We start from the raw sequence: 18493 nt of genomic DNA on the forward strand, positions 1-18493 counted from the left end.
ATAGAACAAAAAATGTCTCATTGGTGTAGAGCGGGGCTCTCCAAAGGGGCCGTACCAGAAAACATTTAGGAGTAGAACTGCCACAAGCTTATTGAAATATCATTTTGGAAAAGATAAAAAAAGAAACAAATACTGTAATATTTAAACATTTTGCAACATGTATAATATTTGTACCCTGTACAGTACATCTGTATTTATATTACTTAAACTTACAAGTGAGTTTTAGTGGAAGAATTGCTCCTGATAATTTCATGATCTCAGAGCCAGCGATGCTGCTCCCCCAAACCTGCCCCCCTCCCCCCCAAAACATCCCGCAAATAAAGCACCCACACAAAGGTCTGGAGGTACAATAGCCGCGGCTATCATTCAAATACAGCAAAAGGGGAGGTGCTCACCCTGCCAGAGTGCTCCCCCCACAGGTAAGGCCAATGATGCTTAAATCGTGGCTCATTAGCTGGGACCGGCCAAAGCCCCAGCCGCTCAGCAGACCCCACGTCAGCCGCGAGATGGGCCCCAAGGCACAATGAGTCCTGCCCACTCGCCAACCATGCCACCACCAGGCATTACTGTAACTGAGCCCCGTCTGGCAAGGTTACCCTGCACTTAACCCCCAACCAGCTGCCGGGACAGAGGCAATATAACCCCAACAGACACCTCAAATATAAATATACTCAACACACGTATAACGCGCACAAAACAGAATTTAACCAAAAGAGGAGGGCGGGGAAACACAGCGCAGAACGATCTCCCACTGGGAGAGGGGCAGGAAGAAAAGGTGGGGGTGGGGGAGAGGGGGGGGGCCTGGGCCTTGCGGTCATGCTGCACTTTGCTAAAGTCTCCATGCTTTCTTTCTAGCTGCTTTGGCAGCTGAGTCCAAGGGTCACATCAAGGCCCTGCCAGGGCCGCATTTGTCCTGCTGGCCGCCAGCTGAAGAGCCCCGGTGTAAAAGATACTTTTAAGTAGATCAGTACATTTGTAAAGATGATGATGAAAGCTTTTTATCTACCAAATAAAACTAAAGAACTGCACTCACCTTCAGCATTTTCTTCAAATAGTTTGTATTTCTTAAGCACTGGTGCTCAGATCCACTGCCTCCCCCAATAGGCTTACAGACAATACAGGAACCGCAATGGCTTAGGGAGAAGGAGCGGCTCAGTGAGTAAAGACTCTGACTGACACTGAGTTTGAAGCAGCGGAACCTGATGGGGAGCCCGGTGTGGGCTCCTTGTTGCCTTAGGCAAGTCACTTTATCTCCCTGTGCCTCAGGCACCAAATACGTAGATTGTAAGCTCCACGGGGCAGGGACCTGTGCCTGCAAAATGTCTCTGTAAAGCGCTACATAAAATTAGCAGCGCTATACAAGAACATGCTATTATTATTAAGTCGGCACTCAAATATATTGAAAAGTATGAAAAAAAAAAACTTACAGTATCAGTGTAGCTGGATCCAACTCACGTTTATTGTAAATCTGTTTTTTTGGAGAATTTTCTTTTACAAAAATCAAAAGAAGGTGTTTAGACCGAATCTAGAGCTACTGCTCTCTCGTGCACAAAAATTGCAACGTTTCATGGCCTTTCCCCAGGCTTCCTCAAACGTTGCAAGTCTAGTACTGGAGACACCGGTAAATGTCTAGATTAGGTCTAAACACCTTTTGATCTTTGTACAAATTCCCCCCCAAAAAAAGGATTCAATAAAAGTGAGTTGAATCCAGCTACAGATGTAGCGACATTTACTTTCGGCGGGGGGGCGCCATGAGGTGTGGCATGAACATTTTGTCGTCCGCAAACCGAGCTACACACTCCTCGTCTGTGGTCCGGTAGAATTATTTGTGCCGTTATTTATGTTGTTGCCGGTTAGTGCATGGCTGGGTGGCGCACGGAGTATCTTTCCCGGTGATGCTCTGAATGTTACAGTACGGTGCAGTAATACAAATACTCTGTAGTCATCTGAAGTTTTGAGGGTAATAAGTGGTGGGTTACATTTAAATATATGGGATATCCTATCATACGAAATGAACAGGAATAAGGGATAGATTACATTGTATTTAGAGGGAAGACACACTGGCGCCACCTATTATTACTGCAGAGTATTGTAACCAAAGCTAAATTTTTCCGACAGCTGACAAAGCATCCGCACTTTTTAATATATTTGGTGCTGATCCAAACCATTGTTGTACCTTTTTTATGTACCCACATGTGGGTTCTTCATGGGGACGGGGGATTGGAAAAGTTGCACAATAAACAGTGGAGTTGGGAAATAATGGGCTTTATTCTATAATGTGTGACGGTACCGATCTGGCACTGCCGCACAGAGAGCCCCACTGAAGTCCGTTGGAGCGGTCAAGGTTTATAGAATAAGTCTCAATGAGAAAATTGCATGATGGGCAGCAGTTTCGTAATGTCAATAGAAAAAAAACAACAAACACATTTCCTGGTAGTTATCGTGTAATATTCATACACGCGCCCTTGGATCATAAACAGGGAAGTCACCCATGTTGTTAACTGTCAGGGCCGCCGACAGGGGGGGGACAGCCGGGACAGTGGGCCCGGTTGCTGCGGGGGGCCCGGCGGCCGGCGCTGCAAGTTGACCCCGATCTCTGCCCAACCCCAGCACTCCATCAGCTGTGGGCCTCTTCCTCACTCTGTGTCTGTGTCACATGTCGAGCTTCCAACGCTGGCGGCGCACGACGGCCCTCTCTGACGTCATCTCACTGGAAGAAAGCTGGTGTTGGGACAGAGTGAGGAAGAGGCTGATGGAGAGCCGGGGCCAACTTGCAATGCTGGGCCCCCCACAGCCACCGGGCCTGGCTTGAGACCATCCACAAGGTAAGTCTGTTTTTCTTATATGTATGGGGGGTGGGGGCTTTTTATATGTATGTGTGTTATTCTAGTCCTAGGCCCCGGGAAATCTGTCTGCGGCCCTGTTAACTGTATGTAAGGCTAAGTCCCTGCTGGCGCTGAGCGCGCTCATGCTTGGAGAGCGCTGGTGAAGGTGGGTACGGGGGGGCATTGCGGGTAGTTGAGCGCGTGGGTAAGTATAGTTTTTTGTTTACCTATGTGCCAATCGCGGGTGAGCGTGTGTGCCCATGCACGAGCACCGCGCGCACCGCGTGAGCAGGGACTTACATATATCTATATATGTAAGTAACCACCACTAGCGCCGTCCGCTCAGCCCGATCAGTACTAGCGGGGACTCAGCCTAACTCTCCCATCCCGCGGATAGGAATGTACACAGCAGGGAGTAATATAGAGGACCACCTGTTTGGTAGATAAGGAGCCTGAGCCTCCGCGTGTTGGGAGCTTGGGGTGCAGAGTGCAGCGCCTCCACCTGTGCGGATCCCACCAGAGACAGGATAACTCCTCACAGGAAATTATAACCCCTCGTAATAATCACTCGCACAATAAGGTAAACCAACTGAGAACTTTACCCTCATGTCATAAACATAATACAACACACACAACATACATATGTGAACAATAGTAACTGTAATACCCACAATGACAATCCCCTCTCCTCTTACATAGAGAATATCAGAACACCCTATCCCTCCTGCTAGGCCAAGCCCAGATATATATTGCTGTAACGGGTTACCCACAATGTCCAGGAATGTGTGAGAGGTAGGGCTACCCCCCTTTGTTGTGTTGGTGCACCGCTGGGTACCTTTCCTCTGAAGCTTGGGCAACGTTGGCCTGACTCCCTTTATGGAGGCAGACGCAATGTCCCATGGTGCAGGGCCTCCAACAAAAGTCCTGTAAGAGGACATGTGCAGAGGTACGCAAGGGACTGTTTTAAGGTGAAATTAAAATAAGGCTTTATTGTGCCTGTCGCTTTAAACACAGCAAACATATGAAAATCCGCAAACAAAATCTGCTCCACTTTGGAGTATATTTACTCTTGCAGTCCAGCCCTCTTTAGCTGCGTGGTTAGCCCAGCGATTCACCAGCCCAAATCATAGAGACATATATATACATACATACACATACACATATTGGTGAAGATGACCTAGGCGCAATTGGGAAGAGAACAGGAATGTGAAAAAATATAAATCCACACTATATTTGAAAAATAATGAGGGACTTTAGTTGATGGGGATCCCGAAACACATTGTCACTATATCCAATTGGGAAAGGGAATTGTAACTGCATTCATTGAGACTGTTGATTGTTTCACTATGGATGGAATAATGAAGGTAATTTAACCAATATATTAGGATAGGTAGTAGTCTTCTAAAAATCACATTTATTATAAAACTTCCTCAAGTACAGATATAAAAAACATCAACGTTTAGTTGAGAGAGGATAACACTGAATAATATAGTTGGAGTAAATGTCCCAATTTGTATCCAAGCCTTTAAAAAGACTTTGAACAACCTGTTGGATCCGTAGGGAAAAGTTCCTATAGTATAGGATATAGTTCACACAGAAATTACAATCGAAGTGCGTCTCCTCACCCTCCGTGATGTTTTTCTGGGTGGTGGGAGATTTGAATATTGTGAACTTCTGGTCAGCGTTCAAACACTGCTTCGAGAGAGGGAGGGGAGAATATGGGGGGGTGGGGGGGAAGGACACTTGTGGGAAGGGAGGGAAGTAACTCAACCTCTACTCCTTCTCTTGGGTCCGCACCCTTGTGTGCTAAGGCAATGTCAGGATCATGGTTTAGAATCTTGTCCCCTTTTGTCTTGTTGTCAGCTTGCAGCTCAAGACATCTGTCCTTCCTTGGTTCAGCCCCCAATTGTGAGACTAAGGAATTCTGCTCTTTCAGCTCAGCTCACATGTGAGCTCAGGAAGAATCTCCCTTCCTGTCTCAAAGGCAGGCTTTTCTAACAAACCTCTAATCAGCCAGGTGAAGTTGGTTAACTGCTGGATCCAATTAACCAACACACTGCTGGATTAGCGGCATATTCTGAACAGGGATAAGTTCCCTGTTACAAGTCACCTCACTCCTTACCACCGGCAGCCGCACACGTTGTCTGTGAAGGGGAACGGAGGTCTCCATCACTGTCCTTCCCGCTCTGCGTCGTCGCCGAACCCTCACTACTGGGAAGGTCCTTCGTTATGGGCCACCCTATGGTATATATGTGTGTGTGTATAATTATATATTTATACATACACACACGTATCACCTAGTTAGCTAGTATTTGGGGAGTGTAAGCTCTTTACGTGTATTTGTGCTGTGCCTGTTGACTCTAGTCAGAATAAACTTGTTTTATTGAACCACTTTTTTATGTCTGGTGCTTTTTTCTTGTAACGGGTTCTGGTCTCCAGTGATAGTCATCTTTAACTGTGATCTCTCCTTCATTTCTCACATTCAGTCCCTCATTAAATCCAGCCATCTCCACCTCAGAAATAAACACCAGTATATGCTCATTTCTCACTCAAATGCCTATCGTGGCTTCCCATATGCTCTAGAATCAAATTTAAACTCCTGGCTTCCCATATGCTCTAGAATCAAATTTAAAATCTTAGCTCTGACCTACATAGCTGTCAATGGGACAGCCACCCTTAAATCTCAGCCCTCATCCCCAAATATATACCTAAACGCCCCCACGTTCTGCCCACGACATCTGCCTTTCCTCCTGCCTTACTACCATCTCCTCACTCCGACCTACAAGACTTCTCACATCCTGACCCCTCTCTCTGGTATTGTTCCCTACCACGTTCCACCAGACTCACCCTCCGCTTCCAGGCATTTAAAAAAAACCTGTAAACAGTCTTTGACTGAGCCTCTGATTAAGCCACCTGTGCTAAAGCTGGGATACCCTGAAAACCTGCCCTCTTGGGGGTGGGTGGGGGGCTTGAGGACTGGAGTTGCAGACCACTGATCTACATGATCAAACCATGCGAACCGACATTGCTAACATCCGGTGAGATGTGGTTTTCACAACCAGAATGAACACAGGGAATGGGAATGTGAGGGGAATATATACACCGTGCAGAGAGCAGAGCATATCTGTGCCTCCACACCTGTAGACTGTAGCCTAATATACTGTATCTCCAAATGTAAGGCTCAGCTTTGCTAAATAATGCTACATGGAAATCAAGCTGGTCCCGTTAATGTGAATTTATTTTCCATGAAATATGTTGTCTTGTTGTACATGCCAGACATGTATGCAGTGCTTTACAGAGAGGTACTGTAAACATTAATAAAAAATAAGATACCAGCAGTAATTAATAAAATGAACCAACTGGGGATAAATGTTGCTATTGTCACCTTTTTTTGCAATGTCAATAGAAAATAACGTGAGGTCATTGTTGGGTCTTAGTCAACAATGAGCAGATACTGTATGGCCCTGCATCTATCGGTGTAGTGTGCACACGCTGGCAGCCTGCCCGACAAATGTCAGGAACAGAACAAAGTCCTCCCCTGTTCCAGTCATTCCCACAGTTCTCAGAGAGACGTTCAAGTGATGAGGACACCGGAGTTATAAAGACATTGTTTACAAAATCACACGGACTCCTTTCTACGAACTCCCACCAAATCTGTTTTCTCCCAAAGAGAAATATAATTGTTTTTTGGGGGGGGGGGTTTATGTGAAACTGTCTGATCAGAATAACATGGGAAATGTAAAAAGCATCTGATACAAACAAAGGATCTGACTATCTACTGCACCTTAAAGCTGCAGACCAAGCAATATTCTACATGTGGTTTTTTTTAATAAATCAGTTTTCTACCATAAGGAAATACTTGTAGCTTTAAAAAAAAAAAAATAATAATAATAAGTTTAAAGACATTTTTTATGTATTATAATGTAAGAAGCATTTTTGTTCCTATAGCAACCATTTACAGAGTCACATCCCCTTCTACTTCTGGAACAGGCTCTGGCAGATCCCTTTTTGAGCCCTGCCCTCTCTCTAGCAGTGCACCAATTGTATCTAGTGACTGCCTGGTCACATGATCTTCCCCACAGAACTTTGCATCTTGGGTCCTCTTCTGCACTAACAGCCCCTGTGAACCCCTGTGCCGAATCTTCATCGATCAATCCCTGGAGAACGGTTCAATTGGCAACTTGGCTAATAACGTGTAGCTTGTGTAGATTGTATTGATGCACATATTGAATGGAATTTTTTTTTTATTCAACAGCAGCTTGAACTGCTGCTTTAAAGCTGCCCTAATGGAAAATCTCATCACGGTTCTTCATGTTGTATATAAACCTATCTCAAATGGATTGCTTTATTTGTCTTACTCGGTAAGCTCTTGGCTGCTACATTTCAGTGTGTTTAATTTGGTAATACTATCCAAGTGCTTAAATAAAACACTGCATCTTTAGCCAACTGAAACTGTGAGACGATCAAGTGTTTATATACAACACACACTTCCGAAGTGTATACATAACATGCCCCAGATACTGTAGGTGTTAAGGATAAATTTAGCATTATGTTCCCTTCTGTTCATACAGTATGGTGGGTGGCCTTATTTAGCTATTGGTTCCCACTATTTGTTTTTATGGTGTTAATGCAGCAGGCCAACTTATTTTTATAGACAAGAATTTTTTTTAATTTTTTTTTTTTTACAACTTACTGAATATTCAGTTTTAACCTTGATTTATGCTTTATTGTGAAATTGTACAGTTTATATTGGTTTAAAAAAAAAATGAAATAATATATTTTTAGGGTTTATTAAAGATAACCAACACTTTGAATGCTTTTAGAGACCTGCATATGCCACAGGCAATTAGACGTATAACTTGTTCTCCTAACTATAGTACAGGAACAATGTCATAGCTTATTCCAACCCTGTTGGTTCCAGGACCTCTTCTCACTCACACCCACCTTATCAGTGGCAATGTGTCTGCAACGTGGGGTGAGATTTTTTTTTTTTTTTTTAATCACCATCTGGCTTTGCATTATTATTTTTACTCTGAACGACAGTAGGACACTTCCGCATAGAAGTCTGTTTCTTTTGACAACTATAAAAAGTATCACATAGGTCCCTCTTTTGTAGTTGTAATGTCGTCCTAGTTCATTTCATGAATGTTTGTGTAGATTTGTCCCGTCGCCAGAGATTATTTTGAATGTTTTCTTTTTTCATAACAAACACACACGTTTTCAGCATTAGTGAGTTTCTCAAAACTATGGCAAACAGATCCTGAATAACACATTGTATGTATGTATGTATGGCTTTATTTATATAGCGCCATTAATGTACACAGCGCTTCACAGTAGTAATACACGTGACAATCATATAAATAACAAATAATACAAATAACAGATCATGGGAATAAGTGCATCAGACATAAAAGTAACATTTAGGAAGAGGAGTCCCTGCTTCGAAGAGCTTACAATCTAATTGGTAGGTATAGTAGGAAGAACGTACAGAGACAGAAGGAAGGCATTCTGTTAATTGCATCTGCAGGGGGCAAAGCTTTATGTATCATGGGTATAGTATTAGCCATGGTGCTACTCATATGCTTCTTTAAGCAAGTGTGTTTTGAGGTGGGTCTTAAAGGTGGATAGAGAGGGTGCTAGTGGGGTATTGAGGGGAAGGGCATTCCAGAGGTGCGGGGCAGTCAGTGAGAAAGGTTTAAGGCGGGAGAGGGTTTTAGATACAAAGGGGGTAGAGAGAAGACATCCTTGAGCAGAACGCAAGAGTCGGGATGGTGCATAGCGAGAAATTAGGGTTGAGATGTAAGGAGGGGCAGAAGAGTGTAAAGCTTTAAAAGTGAGGAAGAGAATTGAGTGTAAGATGCAGGATTTGATAGGAAGTCAGGAGAAGGATTTCAGCAGGGGATTTCAGCATGGGAGAGTGATTTGAGCAAGGGAGATTTAGGAAAGAGTAGAGTGATTCTTGCAACGGCATTTAGGATAGATTGTAGGGGAGACATGTGAGAGGCAGGAAGGACGGACAGCAGGAAGTTACAGTAATCGAGATGGGAGAGAATGAGGGCCTGAGTCAGAGTTTTAGCAGTCGAGCAACAGAGTAAAGGGTGTATCTTTGTTATATTGCAGAGGAAAAAGCGACAGGTTTTAGATACGTTGTGAATGTGAGAGAGGAGTTGATTGTGACCCCTAGGCAGCGTGCATGGGCTACTGGGTGAATGATAGTACTTCCAACAGTAATGTGGAAGGAGGTAGTAGGGCCAGGTTTGCAAGGAAGTATGAGGAGCTCTGTTTTTGACATGTTAAGTTTAAGTCAGTGGATGATATCGCAGAGAGACATTCAGAAACTTTGGTCTGTACAGCAGGTGTAGGGTCAGGTGTAGAAAAGTAAATTTGTGTGTCGTCAGCATAGAGGTGATATTTAAACCCAAGAGATGTGATTAGGTCACCTAGAGAAAGTGTGTACAGAGAAAAGAAGAGAGGTCCCTGGACAGAGCCCTGGGGTACCCCCACAGAGAGATCGATAGAGGAGGAGGTGTTAGCAGAAGAGACACTGAAAGTACGATGGGAGAGGTAAGAGGAGATCCAGGATAGAGTTTTGTTCCGAATACCAAGAGTATGGAGGATGTGAAGGAGAAGAGGGTGGTTCACGGTATCTAATGCTGCAAAGAGGTCAAGTAATATGAGCAGAGTGTAATGATCTCTGTCTTTGGCAGCATGGAGGTCATCAGTTATTTTAGTGAGGGCTGTTTCAATCGAGTGAGCAGTGCGGAAGTCAGATTGTAGAGGGTCTAGGAGAAAATGGAGCAAGCGAGACAATACAAGACATTCAAGGAGTTTAGAGGCAAAAGGCAGGAAGGAGACATGTCGATAGTTAGAAAGACAGGTAGGGTCAAGCTTGCTGTTTTTGATTAATGGTATAACTGTTGCATGTTTGAAGGAGGAGGGAAAGGTACCAGAGTAGAGGGAGGAGTTAAACATTTGTGTGAGCGTAGGGATTATAGTAGGAGCAAGAGGTTTTAGTAGATGGGAGGGAATTGGGTCAAGAGGCAAGTGGTAGAGGGAGAAGAGGAGAAGAGGAGATCAACAGTGACACATCCTCCTCTGAGACAGCGGAAATAGAGTTAAGGAAGGCAGGAGGAGAGTTAGGAAGCGGTGTAGGATGGGAGGAAGAAACAGAGAGGATGTTCTGACGTATGGATTCCACCTTTTCCTTAAAATAGTCAGCAAAGGTGAGATGGGGGAAGAAGAAGAGGCAGCTGAGGGTGGTCTGAGTAGAGAGTCAAAGACAGAGGACAGCTGGCGTGGGTTAGACTTATGCGTGTTGATTAGTGATGAAAAGTAGGTTTGTTTAGCCTGAGAGAGGGCAGAGTTCAAACAGGATAGCATAAATTTGTAGTGAAGGAAGTCTGCGAGAGTGGGGGAACGCAGCATGCACGTGTGGGAATTTAGCCAGGGTCTGGGGTTAGAAGGGTAAGGATGGCAGAGAGAAAGCGGGTCATGTAGGTCAAGAGAGGAGGAAAAGCAGAGTTGTAGTTCCTGACCAGGTTTTCAGGGTCTGGAGAAGAACTGAGAGAGGAGAGGGAGGAGCGTAAAGTGGAATCAAAAGCTGGTAGGTTAATAGAGCACAGGTTTCTGCAAAAATGGGGGGTAGATGGAGATGGAGATGGAGAAAGGGAGAAGCCAGAGAGAGAAAATGAGATGAGGTGATGGTCAGAGAGAGGAAAGGGGGAAATGGAGAAATCCGAGAGACATTTTTAGTGAAAATTTTGATTTAAGTTACCACGAGTTCATGAATCCTGTTCAAATTGTGTAACGTCCTCTACTACAATTGTTAATTGTTGTGAAGTATGATCAGCTTCATTCAGCCCATTGCCATATTTCATGCAGTGGCTATGATACAGACAAGGATTGTGGGTAGTGTCATGCAAATGAGCACACTGAATGTGTCACTATGCAGAACAGTTCTTGTTGGTCAGTTAAATGGTCTCACGGGCTACACTTCTCCACGAGTAAAACACTTACTAGATCCAACACCACAAAAATGCTGCTTGATTACAGACCATTTGGCAGTAAACCTCTATAAGTCAATGCTGGTGGTTAGTGGAAGAGCTAAAAGGTATCGCACCCTACAACAAATCCACACTTATCCAGAACAAACACAGCTACTAAACGTTTAAATAACAATACACAAATAATATTATTATGCACCTGAGGCGGGTGCTATTGTTAGCTTTAAAAAAAAACTCCCTGTGTCCTTTCCATGGCTGTCACATGAGGGATCTTTATTTAGAGTCGGGGTCAGTCTGGCCCTTATTCAATATATTTAAGAGGCACAGAGAAGACTACTTCCCAGCTTATTGCATACGGGCCATGAAATAAAGCCTTTTTTATCCCCTTAATAATAAAATAAAGCTACCTACTGTATTTTTACAAAGGTAAACTTTCAGTCACCTTAAACATAGAGGGTCCAGGTAAATTGGACACTACTATTGTACTTGTTATTTACAAGCCTATATATAGATATATATATATATATATTTATATATATATATATATATATATATATATATATATATATATATATATATATATGTCTGCTCTTACAATTAATTATAAATCCCATTTTCTTTTATATATATATATATATATATATATACAACAAAAAGCAGCAGCCAGCACTCCAAGCAACAAATGTAAAGTCAAGGTGCATGCTCCATAGAAATCAATATAGAAACCCTGTCTTCCCATAAGAAAAGGCACAAAAGGCACAAAAGTGTTGCTGCTTTTGTGCCTTTTCTTATGGGAAGACAGGGTTTCTATATATATATATATATATATATATATATATATATATATATATATATATATATATAAAAATATATATATATATATACGCACCACCTTGAGAAAGGTCCCACTGGGGGACCGAAATGTCGGTTTTTGTGTCTTCTATCAAATATAGAAAATGTATGATTTACTTACCTGCGTGCTGTCCCTTGATGTCGTGTTGCAACCGGTATCGTATGGTCTATATATAAGAAAATGGGATTTATAATTAATTGTAAGAGCAGAAATCATACAATAGAAGAGCTTTGCCCCAATATTCAACAAATTAAAAATGTATTTAAATCTGGCAAAGTGCCGCTCCTTTTTTTCAGAGCACAGTGCGCACTGGGGAAGAGGACGCGGCACATTGCGCACTGCGGAAGAGGACGCGGCACATTGCGCACTGCGGAAGAGGACGCGGCACATTGCGCACTGCGGAAGAGGACGCGGCACATTGCGCACTGCGGAAGAGGACGCGGCACAGTGCACACTGCGGAAGAGGACGCGGCACATTGCGCACTGCGGAAGAGGACGCGGCACATTGCGCACTGCGGAAGAGGACGCGGCACATTGCGCACTGCGGAAGAGGACGCGGCACATTGCGCACTGCGGAAGAGGACGCGGCACATTGCGCACTGCGGAAGAGGACGCGGCACATTGCGCACTGCGGAAGAGGACGCGGCACACTGCGCACTGCGGAAGAGGACGCGGCACATTGCGCACTGCGGAAGAGGACGCGGCACATTGCGCACTGCGGAAGAGGACGCGGCACACTGCGCACTGCGGAAGAGGACGCGGCACACTGCGCACTGCGGAAGAGGACGCGGCACACTGCGCGCTGCGGAAGAGGACGCGGCACATTGCGCACTGCGGAAGAGGACGCGGCACAGTGCGCACTGCGGAAGAGGACGCGGCACACTGCGCACTGCGGAAGAGGACGCGGCACATTGCGCGCTGCGGAAGAGGACGCGGCACATTGCGCGCTGCGGAAGAGGACGCGGCACATTGCGCGCTGCGGAAGAGGACGCGGCACATTGCGCGCTGCGGAAGAGGACGCGGCACATTACGCGCTGCGGAAGAGGACGCGCACATTGCGCGCTGCGGAAGAGGACGCGGCACATTGCTCGCTGCGGAAGAGGACGCGGCACATTGCGCGCTGCGGAAGAGGACGCGGCACATTGCGCACTGCGGAAGAGGACGCGGCACATTGCGCACTGCGGAAGAGGACGCGGCACATTGCGCACTGCGGAAGAGGACGCGGCACATGGAGCCTTTCGTGTGGTTACAAAAACGTAACTGGTTGAGTTCTGCATCCAAACCCAAATGCGACATTTGAGTAAACAGGGCACAGTGCTTTTGATTACAATGGCCCTATATGTTTATTGCCTGTCTTCTATCCAATCAGTACCCTTGAAATAATTGATACATTGCTGGGAATATTCTGGTAACCATCACAAAGCCCATGGTCACGTTACCCGATCTATATAAAATTCTGAAACAATTTGAGTCTCTGGGAGGATTTAAGGTTAATAACAGTAAATCCAAGGCCTTAAGTATTAATCTTCTTTCAGATACTATTAAAAGTATATCAATTTTAAGTGAGCGAGTAATCATCTGATATTAGGGAATACCCCCACGCCCCTCAAATACATATAAAAAATAACCCCACGCCCCCGAATACATATAAAAAATATCCCCACGCCCCCGAATACATATAAAAAATACCCCCACGCCCCTCAAATACATATAAAAAATACCCCCATGCCCCCGAAAATAAATATAAAAAATATCCCCACACCCCCGAATACATTTTAAAAATACCCCCACCTCCCCAGTACATATAAAATATACCCCACCTCGCCCCCCATCATCATTTCAGCTCATTTCCCACTCCCATCATCATCTTATTCCCCCCCCATCATCATCACCTCATTTCCCCATCATCATCATCATCATCATCTCGTTTCCCACTCCAATCATCATCATCCTCTTATTCCCCCCCCCCCCATATAATCATAATCATCTTATCCCCCCCATCATCATCTCATCCTGGCCCCCCCATCATCTCATCTCCCCAGGCTTGCCCCCATGCCCCATCATCATCTTATCCCCCACCCCCCCATCATTATCATCTCATCTCCCCAGGCTGGCCTCCATGCCCCATCATCATCTTATCCCACCCCCATCATCATCATTATCATCTCCCCAGGCTGGCTCCCATGCCCCATCATCATCTTATCCCCCACACCCCAAAATGTTTACCTTATTTCCAGCCTTCCAGGCAGGACGCAGGCATCACAGAACCTGTCTCCGCCGGGGTGTAGGCTCCGCCCCCGCTGTCCTCTCCTTCACTAGACAGCACATGACATGCACGAGTGCAGGATGACTGCACCTGGCCACCGTCCAGCCTCAGCACCAGGCCAGCTCTTCCAGCTGCACTTGCCGCATCCGCCACGCTCACCCACGTGCTCGCGCTCGCTATTGCATCTGCCGCCCACGCGCTCGCCACCGCATCTGCCGCCCACGCGCTTGCCGACACATCCGCCACAACATTGGTATTACCTCAGATTTTCTACCGGACAGGCATCAGAATTACCGGCCTATCCGTGTTGAAAACCGAACTCCTGGCAACCCTATCTGATATACCTACTGTAGGAGATAGTCACTACGCATACCTATAGATTTATATACCAAACTAACAATCCTAACATGTATATAAAACAGAAGAAAGACCTAGAAACCTGATCTTGTTAAAGTATTTCTTGGATTGTGGAAACATGTACTCTGTTAAGAAGACTCTTATGCCCAAAATACTACTGTATATCTCTCTAAATCCCATCCCAAATAATTATAAAGATGCCGACCGAGGACCTACAAATCCAAATGTTAAGATTTGCATGAACCGAAAAAATAAATAAAAACGAGTTAACCACACACCTGGTCACGTCCTAGGAACGAAGGAGGCCTTGTGGTTCATGGTTTACTAACCTTTTATAGAGCTGCCCAAATAGCACAAATGTTCCAACTAAAACTATTCGATGGATATGTATTGAAAATTCCTCAATTCAACCTTTGGAGCTGGAATCCCTCTGTGGCTTAAAAAACAAAAAGATAGACCTGAGAACCCATCACTGCACCTTACAGTCAACTACTTCTTAAAGCTTTGGAACAAACCAATTAACACCCAATTGACTTCTTCTGCAAGCAGCCTGACCCCTCTTTTTAAGAATCCAGCCTTTGTCCCTGGTCTTAAAATGTATTATGGTGGCACAGTAAAGGTGTCAGGAGAGTAGAAATCTACTGCACGCGAACCACATTAAATTGTTTCATTCTCTAAAAGAAAAATGTCAGATTCCCAATACTGCGATGTTCCACTACTTACAATTCGAGGCCCTTTATTTCTACTGGACCATCATATAAAAGTTTTTAGCAGCACCTGTTTTAAAGCTGATAATGTGTATATGTCAAAGTCAATGTCTTACACAATATACTGTCCTGAAGAATGACATTTCCTTCAACTGCCTCCAAACTCGGTACTCAGGCCACTTCCCAGATCGTAAACTGTCTGTCATTTGCTGAGGTAGACAGACTATGAATTAAAGGGGAAGTATGTTACTCATATCTGTGTTTTTTTCTATGTTCAAGATGGCTATATAAACTGACTGTAAACCCTTTAATAAACGAGAGAACAGTTTTTGACAAAGCTTCACTGGTTGTCTGACTCAATTACTGCCCTCTCCCGAGCTCGTCCGCCATTTTGTTTTTCCAGATATCAGTACTTTAAGAGTGGGTTTGAAGCCTCCGGAGGTGAATCGATTCGAGTGGCAGCAGACGTATTCTCACGCAGCGACGTTAGAGAATAGGATACTTTCAAAAGCCACCTGCAGATCTAGGCCTTTGATTAAAAGTATGATTTCCTTTCCGTGTCAAGAACTTCTCTGCAACAGTACAGCATCTGATTTCCCACACATAAGACTACGGGAAGGAGATTTGGGGAGTCCCTATATCCAATAGACTGGGAGAGTATGGCATCAGTTTCTATCAACACCATCATCAAAGAAAACACTTGCAAGATGCTTTTATAGGGGGTATCAAACCCCAGACAAATTACATAATGCATAACCCGCGGTTCTCCCCTTTTGAATCTGTAACTGTGGTATGACTGGCTATTTTCTATATATTTGGTGTCTATGGCCATCAATGGTGGCTCTGTGGAAACAAATTTTCAATATGATAAATAGGACTCTCCACTCCTCCCTGAAGCCTGACACTGACTCAGTAAAGAATGACAGCGTTAAAATCAGAGGAACCTGGATCAGTTCCCGGTGTCAGGTCCTTTTGACGTTGGGCAAGTCACTTTATCTCCCTATGCCTCAAGCACCAAAATCATAGATTGTAAGCTCAGTTGGGCAGGGACTGTGCCTGTAACATTCCTATGTGCTGCGTACCGCGCGCTATACTGTAATTGTGAAGCGCTTTGTGCCGCATTGGGAGAAAAGCACGATATAAAATAGTTATTATATTTGCTTCCGTGTCCTTCTGGCCTCCAATATGTGTGGCAGACAGCCTGGTCACTTCAAGTAAGAATTCTAGAGCATTTAGGAAACATTATAATTGGTCTGGGAAATCATCAATTGTCAAACCATTTCTTAAAAATACATGAACAGAAATGGAGGGAGGAAAAAACGAAGCACTAATATCCAGCTGTGGAAGCAGCAATGAAACCGACAGGAGTACGTTCCCAAATAAAAGCTATTTAATGGATCAGAAAAAATTACAAAACACACCTACGCGTTTCGGACCTCTACAGTCCTTTATCAAGGTGAATACAACAATCAAATACAAAGTGCCATTTATACTAACCACTCGATCGCATGGGCCAGTTGCAGACACAGGGTACGGGTACATGACCCATGACCCGTGACGCAGGCCCGTCAGGTCTCTAAGCCACGCCGCATAGTCAGTAACCTGGCGCGACGTCATTGCGCACAAGGGTAGGAGGGGCACGGTTTGTGTGTAGATGGAACACACCCACAACCAATACCCGTACCATGTGTCGTACCCGGAAGTGTCTGCAACTGGCCCATGCGATCGAGTGGTTAGTATAAATGGCACTTTGTATTTGATTGTTGTATTCACCTTGATAAAGGACTGTAGAGGTCCGAAACGCGTTGGTGTGTTTTGTAATTTTTTCTGATCCATTAAATAGCTTTTATTTGGGAACGTACTCCTGTCGGTTTCATTGCTGCTTCCACAGCTGGATATTAGTGCTTCGTTTTTTCCTCCCTCCATTTCTGTTTAAAGATCTTCCTACTACGGATGCACATTCAACCCAGGGACACTGGATACATTTGGACTCGCTGCTTATGGTGGATGAAGATTCCCAAGTGAGTTTATTCCATGTTGTCTATGCTTATTGTGTGTGCCCAAAAGGATGTTTCATCTACCGGTCACCTGCAGGTGTTATTGACATTATCCTTACTGCCTTGCTTTGTGGGATAAAACTCAACCGGGCTGCATCCTTTCAGACATTTCATTACATTATGCACTAAGGGTTGTTTTCCATTTAAATCCACATTTTTCTACAACAAGGATTGTCTTGAGAGCACCACACACAATTTTTCTTAAAAATACCTGTACATGGATGTGATCCGACGCTCAGAATGAGCATAGATAGTGTCAAACAGGGAGTGGGAGATCAAGCGAAAAACATATAAAAATTAGAAGCATTTTGGATTCATAGGTTGAAAAACAATGATACCATTGGGATTAAAAGGCTGAAATAGATCTTATTCCATTTTTAGATTAATATTTGAATATAATTCCTTCTTAGTGCTATACAAGTATATTTCCCTCCAAGGAGAATACTTTGTTTTATTGTTATTTTTTTATATTAAAACAAGTAAAGAATCTCTGACTCGAGATGTGCCAAACTCTCGCTGACGTTGGCAAACCAGGCGAAATGAAATGACACTGCTTTAAAAGCCCATGCGCAGGTCACATGACCCCATGCCCAGGTCACATGACCATTTGTACTGTATAGTGCTAGTATTGCTCAACTCTGGCAAAAGTGCTCAATTCTTGGAAAATTGGTGGTATTTCAAGTCACGTGAACGTTTGCAACAACCTGAGAGACTTTTGAAGACATTCGCACATGTCTAATACGGACCACGAACACGTATTTATGGAAGCATGTGTGATACTCTGGGGCAGATTCACCAAACGCCAACACGGACTAGCGCCCCAGATCCAACGCCTATTCTGTGTGCCAGCCCATACCAACGCTTGATGAATCTGCCCCTTTGTTTTATGTTTTGTACTTCCTGGACATCCTGGTGTAAAATACACGTTCAGCGTTCGTTATGTGCAAGGAAGGAAACGCCGTTCCTGCAGACGACTCTTTCTTTACAACAAGGTACTTGAGAGTAATAGAATTCTCTAAAAGCTACTTTCCGTTTCACAAGCAAACGGGGATTGCAAGATTCTCACAGGGCAGCTCTTTAAGTACAGATGTTAGCATACTTGCCAATTTTCTTTATAAATATCAATGTGTGTGGCTTCTGTTTGCTCGATTAATCCCATTGTTATGTTGATTTGATTTCCTTCTATTTTGGGTGAAAAGAGGATTACAGTCGGTTAATTTTTGTTATAAGCATCTACAGGGGAGTTTCAATACAAATCTGTTTAATGGTGAAATTACCCCCAAATATGATGCCCTTTTAAACCAAACTTATTTTAATTTATTTCCTGTTTTTTACTTTGATATAAATGTTTATTTTTGAAGGCCCCGAGCCTGCAGTAGAGTGTTCACATGGCCGCCTCTGCTGCTTATCCTAAATTGCTTCCCC

The 18493-nt window shown here is 44.2% G+C and overlaps 1 protein-coding gene across 8 annotated transcripts in view; it reads left to right on the plus strand.

Annotated features, from left to right (window-relative positions):
- Positions 1–18493, plus strand: part of P2RY6 (pyrimidinergic receptor P2Y6) — a 162069-nt gene that overhangs the window by 88173 nt on the left and 55403 nt on the right. The window lies entirely within an intron of this gene.

Source organism: Ascaphus truei, chromosome 3 (genome assembly GCF_040206685.1).
Source record: "Ascaphus truei isolate aAscTru1 chromosome 3, aAscTru1.hap1, whole genome shotgun sequence".
In the NCBI taxonomy this organism is placed as follows: domain Eukaryota; kingdom Metazoa; phylum Chordata; class Amphibia; order Anura; family Ascaphidae; genus Ascaphus; species Ascaphus truei.